A 10,467-nucleotide genomic window follows, 5' to 3' on the forward strand; every position below is an offset into this window, starting at 1 on the left:
GTTTGCGCATTACGTCCATACAAATGTTTAGGGTTCGGTTGGACGGAAGACCTTGCTGCCCCGCCTGTTTGTCAAGAACGGTTTGTCAGCGGCGGCAACTTTTTCCCCACCACCGAGCAATCTATTCATTTTCGCTGACTGCAATACCGGCTGGAACGATGATCATGACCCGGGCGGCTACGCGAAATCTGTAACATCGACAGAGACGATGATCACGAAATCCTACTCCCGGACTCGCCGTTACGATTTAGCGCCATGCTTTTGGTATCGCCTAAAACCGGAGCGTTGTACATCTCCCCACTCATCTCTGGTGCGGAGCATGCTCGATACTACTCATCACGTTTCGTGCTCCGTGAAGTCCTTAAAGACCCTAGCAACCGCTTCCGTATCGTTGCTATGCCAAGACGTCACAAAAATCGTAGAGACTTAGTAAACGCTCGGTTTTAAAAACGATTTTCTCATTCTTGATTGGAGGATCCAATGGAATTAGGTAAATATCAATTGAAGATCTTATTGCTTATTTCTTATTATATTGCATTGTAGAATGGCCTTGAGAGCGAGTTCTGAATAGGGGTTAAAGTGTTAACTATTCTTGTACTGTTTATCTCTAATCCTCCGGCCAGTATACATGAAGAACTTCCATTAATACCAACAAAGGTTATAGGCCCAGTAAGTCTGGAATAAAAATCGAAGATACTGTCATTGATCAAATAGGCAGTTGAGAGGTTATATTTGCACGTGTTTCAGAAATCAATTTGAGAAAGTGAAAATGACAAATCTGATGAATTCAACACGCATCGAGTTACTAAACAAGGATAATTATGAGACATGGAAAATGAAAGTAAAAGCTTTGTTAACAAAAACGATTTATAGGAATATGTCTCAGGAATGAAGATAAAACCCGAAGTATCTACATTGGATATGGCTGCTCTGCAAGCAATTTGTACATGGAGTAAGGAAGATAAAAAGGCTAAAGCCGATCTGATTTTAAGCATAAGTCTGTGAAACTAAAACAGATAAAAAATTGTGAAACATCTTGTGAAGTATGGAGAAAGCTCGAATCAATATTTGCATCAAAAGGTCTAGCAAGAAAGGCCATGTTGTTAAAACAATTAACATTACAGAGAATGCGTGAAGGTGATGATGTAAGAGAGCGTATGAAAAAACTGTTTAATGCTGTCTATAAGTTAGCTGACATGAATAATGAGGTTAACGCTGACCGATTAACCATAATCTTATTATATAGTCTGCCTGACAGTTTTGACAATTTTAAGTGTGCCATCGAATCCAGAGATCAACTGGATGCAGAGACTTTGAAAGTCAAAATTCTTTAAGAAAATGATGTGAGGAAACAGAAGTCTAGAGAGAGTTCTATAGGAGCGATGGTAGCATCAACAAGAAATAAGTCGGTTAAAAAATTTAACAATCTAAAGTTTCAAAAAGGAGATAAAATAGGGCTGCAAGAAAATAATTATAATTTTAAATGTTATCGGTGTAACAGGAGAGGGTACAAAGCTGTTGAATGTTATACAAAATTATATTCGATTAAATGAAGCAAATGTTGTTGATGTCTTTTTTTGCTTGTGAAGCTAACTGTGAAAGCAGCATGTGGACTGCATGGAACCCTAAAAAGGAACGATGGTATGTAGATAGTGGATATACTACTCATTTATGTAAAAGCCAACTATGGTTTTGAGAAATACAGGCGGTAAAAAATGGAAATTTTAACTTAGCCAACGCGAATTAAGTTAGATGTGAATTTATACGCTTTAAAAAGATTACAAAAATAACTTAATTCTAAATGATTATTAATAAGAGTGATGCTGTTCGATTCAGCTGTCAATTCTCACTGACTTCCTCTCAATCGTTCCGTATAAAGACACCTTGGTTTCCGGTGTCCGGTGTCTCTGTATCTTATCGGTAAGGCTACCGTAGTCATCATAACTCGCGGCATTTACCTAAGTAAAGGGAAAAGGAACTGATGATATAATGATATTGGTTGAAAACCAAAACAGTCTATAAGTTTTAACAATGCATTCTTAGTACCTGATTTAAGAACAAACTTCGTTTCTGTCGTTAAGACCCCAAATTGTGATTATGAAGTAATTTTCAAGAAAAATATAAGAATAATAAGGAATCAAAAAGGAGAAGTTAGGATGGTAGTGGACAGAATTGGAAATTTATATTATGTAAGGGAAGCAGAACAAGAAACTAATAAAGCAACAATAAATGCAAACTCTGAAATGAAATTATGACATGAAAGACTGGCTCAACTCAACGAAAAAGATCTAATAGGAATGATGAAGAATAATTCAGCAAAAGGAATTATTTTCGATCAAAATGCAACTTTTCAAGGATATAGAATTTGCTTATTAGATAAGCAATATGCACATTCTTTTCAAGAACATCGGGAACTATTTGAAGAGTTTTTGAAGATTATACATTCGGACATTGTGGTCCTAAAAGACTTGAATCTGAATGAGGAGCAAAATATTTCACGACCCTCATTGATGATCACTCAAGGTGGTGCGAGGTATACTTATTAAAGATCAAAAACGAAGTTCTGGATGCTTTCAAGAAATTTAAGATGATAGAGACTCAAACAGGAAGACTACTGCAGCAATGAATTTGACAAGTTATTACAAGAAAATGGTAAACGAAAAAGGCTCACGACATCATATGCCCCACAACAAAATGGTGGTGTGGCCGAAAGGAAGAATCGAACACTTGTAGAAGTAACGAGATGTATGCTTATTGGATCGGGTTTGTCTCAACCCCTTTGGGCACAGGCAATTATGACTGCTAATCATATTAAAAATAGAATTCCAACAAAGAGCTGAATGGGAAAAACGCCATATGTAATTCGTTTTAAAACAATACCTAATTTAAAATACTCAAGAGTGTTTGGAACTCATACATTTGTTTCACAAAGAGAGGACCAGGTGTGGATATTTTAGTTTTTTCTCCTACTTCTCCTGAAGAGAGGTATATACTCCTCTTGTAAGATCCTAAAGCCTTTTAATTAGATGAGCAGTCGTTTTCGAGAAAAGTTATCTGGAAAATTTACGAATTTGTACAGGTACGTGATATACTTGGTCAAGCAAAAAATAGTCAACCAGGTCGGTGGTCTAGTGGCAACGAGCATGCTTGGTAGTCAAATGGCTGCTGGTTCGATTTTTTTGCATTCAATTTTTTTTTATTGTAATGAGTATTTATTGAACTGTATTAATAAATTTTACAAAAAATAAGTATTTACATAATATTTTTAATGTAAAATTTCATTTTTATCATATTTTATCAACTTTTTTCAAAAACTCAGGAAGTTCTAAATATTATTAAACGGATATTTAAAGATTTAACAAATGAGAAGCTTTTGAAACGTTTGGGTAGAAACACTCAAAACCATAAGAAGAGTTGGAATAAGTGCGTATGACAGCTCACGCCCAAACACATATTCGCGGGCAACGAAATTATTGAAATTTCGGGTTGGACTGCAGCATACGTTTTCAATGAAGAATGCATGACTTTATTGAGGATATTAGAAGCAATGGGAGTAAATACCGCTTGTCATGCAAGTATTTTTAGTAGTCGAGGAAATCAAGAGCGCATCACATCAGCTGATTGCCTAAGCAGCGAATGATCTGAGTCCAGAATGCACAGGAAAAAAAGATAACAACGAGTTGTAAATTGAATTCGAAAAAACCGAGGGATTGATATAATGTGCAGGAATAGCTGATTGACGGTGATAGACCCAAACATTATTTTATTCGCGTAAAATAAACCGATAAATTCTAGTTAAAACTTTAAATGCATTTTTCTTGAAACAACATGTTTTCAACTCAGTGCCACGATAACGAAAAAAGTTGTTGACTGCCTAGGATGAATGAAGTCTCATTTTACGTAGAAATGAACTGATTCTGGCCTTATCTTTAATCATAACTTTCAAAATGTAACTTCTTTCTGTATTCCCTATTTTTCACGAAAAGAAGCTTTTATAAAAGTTTTTTGTTTAAAAGCATGTCAATCATTGCCATTTTATTTTTTGGAAATCTCCGTAGATAAGGCCATAATTATCAGCGTAATGATCGAAAAACAATTAAGTTTTTTTTTCAGACCGCCTGGTGAAGAATTAAGATGGCACTCATAAGGCGCCTTTCTAAAACAGATCTGCGCAGTCAGCGCCATGTACTGTTACGTCCTATACGTGAGCGACCGTTTGCGGGATCATCAGGGAGCGAGCATAGATGTTGCGATCAAAGATCATGTAAAAGGTATTGGGTTCTTACCACTTTAAGGTGCTAAAGCACGCCTATTTGCATTTATGTCCCGTGGTCAATCGCTAATGTGAGGATCACAACCAGATAATAGATGTATTGAATTGACAGACTCACTTCTTCTATGTGACCACTTTAAGGTGCTAAAGCACGCCTATCTTTCTAAAACAGATCTGCGCAGTCAGCGCCATGTACTGTTACGTCCTATACGTGAGCGACCGTTTGCGGGATCATCAGGGAGCGAGCATAGATGTTGCGATCAAAGATCATGTAAAAGGTATTGGGTTCTTACCACTTTAAGGTGCTAAAGCACGCCTATTTGCATTTATGTCCCGTGGTCAATCGCAAATGTGAGGATTACAACCAGATAATAGATGTATTGAATTGACAGACTCACTTCTTCTATGTGAGGCGTGGTTGATACTAATAGATAATGATTTTACTTGAATGTACGAGCTAATAGGTTTAGGTTTCGAAATCATGAGAAGATAATGTGGTTTAACTACATATAACGAAACAATAGGTTCGAAATACAAAGTAACTGTTACAGTCGCTTGCAGCAGAGAGTATGTTAATCTACTAACAAGAGAGAGAGAGAGAGAGAGAGAGAGAGAGAGAGAGAGAGAGAGAGAGAGAGAGCCTTAAGGTGGACATTCGCCTAGACGAATGCTTTCCGAAATGCCAAGAATTGAGTTCTAATTATGTGGACACCCGGCACCGAGGTGATGCACTTTTCGCTTGGGCCCTAAGGCAATAGCTAGATCGAAATAAGCCCTATGGTATTTGATCAGCATAACACCTGACTGATGCGGACAATCGGCTTAAGACTCCAGAAGGGATACTGCTCTACCACAGGATTGATTCGTAACTGAGGATGATCGGTATCGATGTTCATAAGGAAGATTTTGAATTTGGAGGGGATTGAATACAATGTTAGGAAACTTCCGGGAATTTGGATACATGTTATGGCGTGATCGGGGCAGTTGATCCGGTTGCTCAATAGAATTCTAGTTATAGGTCTTCGATCACGGATTCTTCCTTGGATTAGTGCATCGTCTGAATTATCTTGGTGGTGAGGTGGGTGTGACGGTAGGAAGAGTAGCTAAAATGCTCTTTAGGTACCTCATTTCTAGGTATTCCGTTCAGCATTACTGTCCGTGCTGTTCTTGCTCTTTGTTTGTCGTGATCTCTCTTTCTTTTCGCTCATCCACCTATAATGTCACAGTGTTGGTGTGATTTCTGGAAATGTGAGAGAGTGTGAGATGTCGTGTATAATATAATGATGTCCCTAAATTATCATAATATATATATAACTTATAGTAAGTAACACATGTTCGTTGAGGATCAGTTACATTCGTTGTGGTCTTTGACCTTTTGCTAATGGGAGTACTGAGGGGGTGCTGAGGGGGGAGGGCAATGAGGTTGCGTTGCGCCGGACGTAACACTACAAGATTCACCGGCAGAAAATTAAAAAAAAATTATCTTATGCTCTTGAATAATGTGCATAAATAAAGCCTTAAAATTTTAATTCTCTATATATTGCCAATTCTTTGAAAAAAAACTCCTAAAAATGACCTATTTTTCGACCGTTTTAATGAGAAAGAACTTTAACGGATTTAAACATATGCATAATAAATCAACGAACAAATGAATTTTTTATTTGTCACTCTTTCCGGTAGAATTCTATGGATTGTGGAAATTTCGGTACTGCCGTCTTGCGGATTAGTGAGTAAACTTGAAATAATAACGTTTTATGACGCCGACCATTCGTCGCCAATTTGCGAAGCTCGAATATGAACATTCCTCATTGGCTATTTGACTATAAAATAAACTCCATATAAGGAGATGAGGTTGTGACGTCACGACCAATTACAAAGTGTTTTCGCTCCGCACTTTATAGCAATATTTTAGCAAATTTTTGTTTTGAATTTTTGCAAACAGTTTTTGAATTCCCGTTACAGTCCAGTTCCCCATTACGTTGGCGGCACTGTGATTATCAACTGAGGATATTTCATACACGTCAGTCGGCACCAGATCTCCCGTGACGTTGAATTCGGTGCGAAGATCAATGAGTTTACAACTTATTAGGTCGATGGGTACACCGTATGTCTGATCCAGTCGGCTCCGATGATTGCAGACTTGACTTCCGCGAAGCTAAACGGCCATTTGAATGCTCGATGTAGTCCCAGGTTGAAAGTCATCAGTTGCTATCCGTAGGTAAGGATGATAGATAAGTTGGCATCGTACATGTTGAACGTACTAATATGACTAAATACAAAAAGTAGTTTTAATTTATAAATTTAGTTCGCAGATTTCTACTCCCTGAGTACCAAGTTTGATCTACATGAAGCTATTTTTTCATTTTCATCGACCATATTGGATCCAGCATTTTGCATCTCTGATTTTTTGAGTTCAGATTTATAATTAATGACCCGAAAACCCTTGATTATCGAGCTTGCTATGTATCTTCGGAGTGGAGATAGGAAAGCAGAGGTAAATCCCTTGTTATGGCAAGAGTATTTATTGGACTGATTGTCTTCACACAGATTCGTACATTTAGGTTCTCTCTCTACTTTCATTCTCTCCCACATACACACAGGACTCCTCATATCTTGTAACGTGATTTTAAAGAACCTCGCCACAAAGCGGTGTAGCATTACCTGGTACAGAACTACTGTGCTTGTCCACTCTCTACACGATAATCAGTAGCCGTAAGACACCTCATCGTGTGAATTCGAAAACCCTTTTTGTTTATGTGTCGCCTACCGGCCTTTATAAAGTATTGTGAGATTTAAAACATGTTACTGCTGATTCGTTATTATTCTACCTTCCACACGTTCCATGGTGAACAACGAGATACCACTACTCCAAATTAACGAGAAGAAGAGGAAGGATAGACCACTGATGCCGGACGGAAAGCTATTGGAGAGACATTTTGAAAACCTACCATACCGACATGGGAAATATGACCTCTCGAGAGATCTTTGGTAAACTCCACGAAGTAATAGCTAGAAATCTCACGAAGTTCCCGGGATGGAGCTCCTCACCCTTCGGCCGATCGTGTGATCGGAAGAATAAGCGATGTACATCCGTTGAAGAGGCAGGGGAGTTCCTCCTCCGGCCGGATCCAGTAGCTCCAACGGTTGATCAATGCTGGAGTATCAAAAAAGAGCAGTATTCGACAAAGTTCGCATGTCGCAAGAATTGGTAATCATCGGTTCAACGTCCTGCTATCGATCGTCGGCGTCAACGTATCGACTGATTCGGAAAAATCTGTCAAGATTCATGGACATTCATCTACGTCGCCACTGCTCTCTTCCTCTTGTTCACGTACGAGCGTTATGACACTAGGGCTGCTCGGGACGGAATTAGAAAATTTAGATTTTAGATAAGGGATGCTCCCAAGAAAGGGATGTTGGAGCTCCCAAAGAATTTCGCAGGATGATTACTCCATTATTGTCTGGAGCATCCATTTTCTTTCTTGCGTGCGAATATAGAATTAATTTTTGGATTTTGTAAATTCGCGTCCCGGAATAAAAATCATTCCGCTTCCGCTATAGTTATCTTTTCATGCATTAAGTATTGTTACGATTGCTAAATCTGGAAAATCAAGCAACGTAAATGAAATTTGTAATGTAAAAGATGATTCATTGGTTCGGTCTACTTTAACAGCACGTCCGCGTGATAATACAAAGCCTATCGAATTTTATGATTTGGAGTTGTGATAATTTCTCAAGATGTATCTTCGTGGATCAGGAAATATTCTATTTTTAAGTGATTCCTCAGTATGTAAATCTTTTGGTAAACTTGAAAATTCTATGGGAATCAATTTCCACGGTAAGTATTGGATAGAATTGTCTTGTTCGTTAACTTGATATTTTGTCGCGTCTAGATCCTTCTGGCTTGTTGGTTTTCTTTGTTTTTGAGTGTATGGTTTATCTAATTGTCTGAATATTTTACATAATGGAACTTTTCTACCGCTTCGTTCAGGCAGAAGTCTGTACTTACTCAGATCTTGTATAACAAGTATATTTGGAATTCCCTCAGTATGCGATTGAATCTCAATTAGGTCGTTCGGCGTGAATCAGTCCTATCCAAGTCCTGACGATGTATGGAATGTTGATCGAAGTTTCGATTTATATTAATGATTTGGTAGGATAAGGTACAGGCCCTAAATTCGGCTTCAGTTCTACCTTTTTGGAAATAGTAAGGACGGATAGAGGCCCTATACAACGGCTTCAGTTCTATCCGGGAAGGTTACAAGTAATTGTGAACACTCTGATTTTGGTAACTTGGTTAAGGTTTAGAGGTACTTGATATATTTTGATTTCACTCACGACTCTAATTGGAACTTTGAATATGATTTAACACACTCGACAACTCTGATGTTGCTCTCTTAATCTCTTTTATCCACATCCCCAAATGCGACTCCTGACTCCCTTTTTATAGCAGTAAAACTACTTCTGATGGGTCAATGTGACTCTCCTTCCTCAAAATTCTTTACATATCGATTGACACCTAACATTTTTCCAATAATCAACATACCATGTCGTACTCTGTAATTTGAATCTCCTGGAATGTTATTCGAGAAGATTCAGGCTTATCCGTTTATTTATATCTTCATTGTTCGATATTAACAAAGTAAAATTCAGTATTGAATATTGTTAGTGTATTGTTAATAACGTATTATCCCTGGATTAATGATTATATGATTAAATGATTATAGTGTGTAAAAGAACCCAGCAAACACTGAATATAGTAGTTATATTACCTGGGTGTAACAAGTAATATAACAGTTTGTACATTACAACAACATGACTGCTCGATGATATTTTCGCAAAGGTGGTACATAACAATGGATATAACAATTATATAACATTTTGGTTATAACAATCATAATAGTTATATAATCCAATGTATAAAACCACAAAGGATATTGCAGAATAACATTGGTATACATATAAATCGGTAATATAATTATGTGATATGGCAAGGTTTGCTAGCATCTATATGTTGTGACGTACTGGGCCACGAAAATGGCCCAGGGTCTCGCAAGAACAGCTATTGCAAATACCACGGGAAAGGCGGAACGCAAAAGAAAGTGGAACACGGGGTAAAGTAGAGATAGCGGCGTTGCATGCCCCCAGGGGCCTATCACGATCGGTAATTATGCATTGACCACCGGTCGGTAACATTTTTTTTAACTATCCTAAGGAGATAAGTGTACCCGTGGTGAAATAGAACACCGTATTTTGTAAGACACATTATGTATATTATAAAGCTGTAGCGTGTGATACATTTTCGATTATTACCGTATTGTTGACGCGAATCTGCTTTAAGTCGTAAAAACGTATCCTGATTAATTGGTAAGGCCTGGTCCCCGATTCTGCCCGTTTCCCAAGCCGCGTAACTTTAAGAATGTTATGCTCAAGACATTCTCCGAACAATGATGTAATCAGGGTTCAGATCGCCTCTGAAGAATGTCTTTATCTCGGCGAAGTGAAAATCCCTGCAGGTGTATGGCGGCGTCGAATAACAACGTACAGAGGAATACGCTTAATGCTTTATAAATTATTGAGAAGATATGAGGAGATGGAGGTGCAGGAAACAAAAAAAAACTGTTTTTTTAAATAAAAATATATTATATACATTTTGCAAGAAACATAAAGCGTACAGTTTTATTAAGAAAATAAGCCTTATGGATGGCTGTTCTGGTCCTCCATGGTGCTCCGCACGAAGGAAAGGTACTCGTGGTTATACAGGGCTCTAACAATAATTGATTAAGCGCCGGTGACCACAGGCCTTTCTTCTCCAGAACCAACCGAAGATCGCCCAATATGCTGTCCCTGGAGGAGGCGTCATCTCCGCGACGGTCGAGTTCCGCAATCAGCGTGTCTTTACAGTTGTTGGCACTGTCGGTAAACTCGTGTAGCCTGGTTATTTGAAAGGTTACGCAGCGCAGGACCCTCTGAAGATTGAGGTAGGACACCCTCTTCATCAGAACCGTAGGTGTGTACGACCTAGCTCTTTTAACACCTGAGCTATCGTTGTCCGTAGACACCCGCATTGCCGGTTTGACAATAATTGCCTGCTCACCGTATGTCAGACGATAGTAGTCCCAAATGCCGCATCACGTATCGGCGCCCTATGGCCAAATCAGAGCTAGCGATGTTGAGGAAAAGGTGGGGCAGGC

At 38.4% G+C, this 10,467-nt stretch overlaps 2 long non-coding RNA genes across 6 annotated transcripts; both read left to right on the forward strand.

The window, feature by feature from the left end:
• The first annotated feature begins 211 nt into the window (after positions 1-211).
• On the forward strand, positions 212-7,078 carry LOC107271397. Of its 5 annotated transcripts, XR_001538633.2 has the most exons (7): positions 212-490; positions 544-669; positions 748-3,079; positions 3,320-3,742; positions 4,114-4,271; positions 6,236-6,491; positions 6,579-7,078. It is a non-coding gene; the product is annotated as an uncharacterized LOC107271397 (long non-coding RNA). The 5 variants fall into 5 exon arrangements; XR_003060860.1 differs by lacking the exon at positions 3,320-3,742 and having other exon boundaries at positions 215-490; positions 4,102-4,271; XR_001538634.2 differs by lacking the exon at positions 3,320-3,742 and having other exon boundaries at positions 215-490.
• LOC112494899 lies at positions 4,446-5,809 on the forward strand. Its single transcript, XR_003060861.1, has 2 exons — positions 4,446-4,551; positions 4,738-5,809. It is a non-coding gene; the product is annotated as an uncharacterized LOC112494899 (long non-coding RNA).
• Positions 7,079-10,467: the final 3,389 nt, after the last annotated feature.

Source organism: Cephus cinctus, unplaced genomic scaffold, assembly GCF_000341935.2.
Source record: "Cephus cinctus unplaced genomic scaffold, Ccin1 Ccin1_scaffold0939, whole genome shotgun sequence".
Taxonomy (NCBI): domain Eukaryota; kingdom Metazoa; phylum Arthropoda; class Insecta; order Hymenoptera; family Cephidae; genus Cephus; species Cephus cinctus.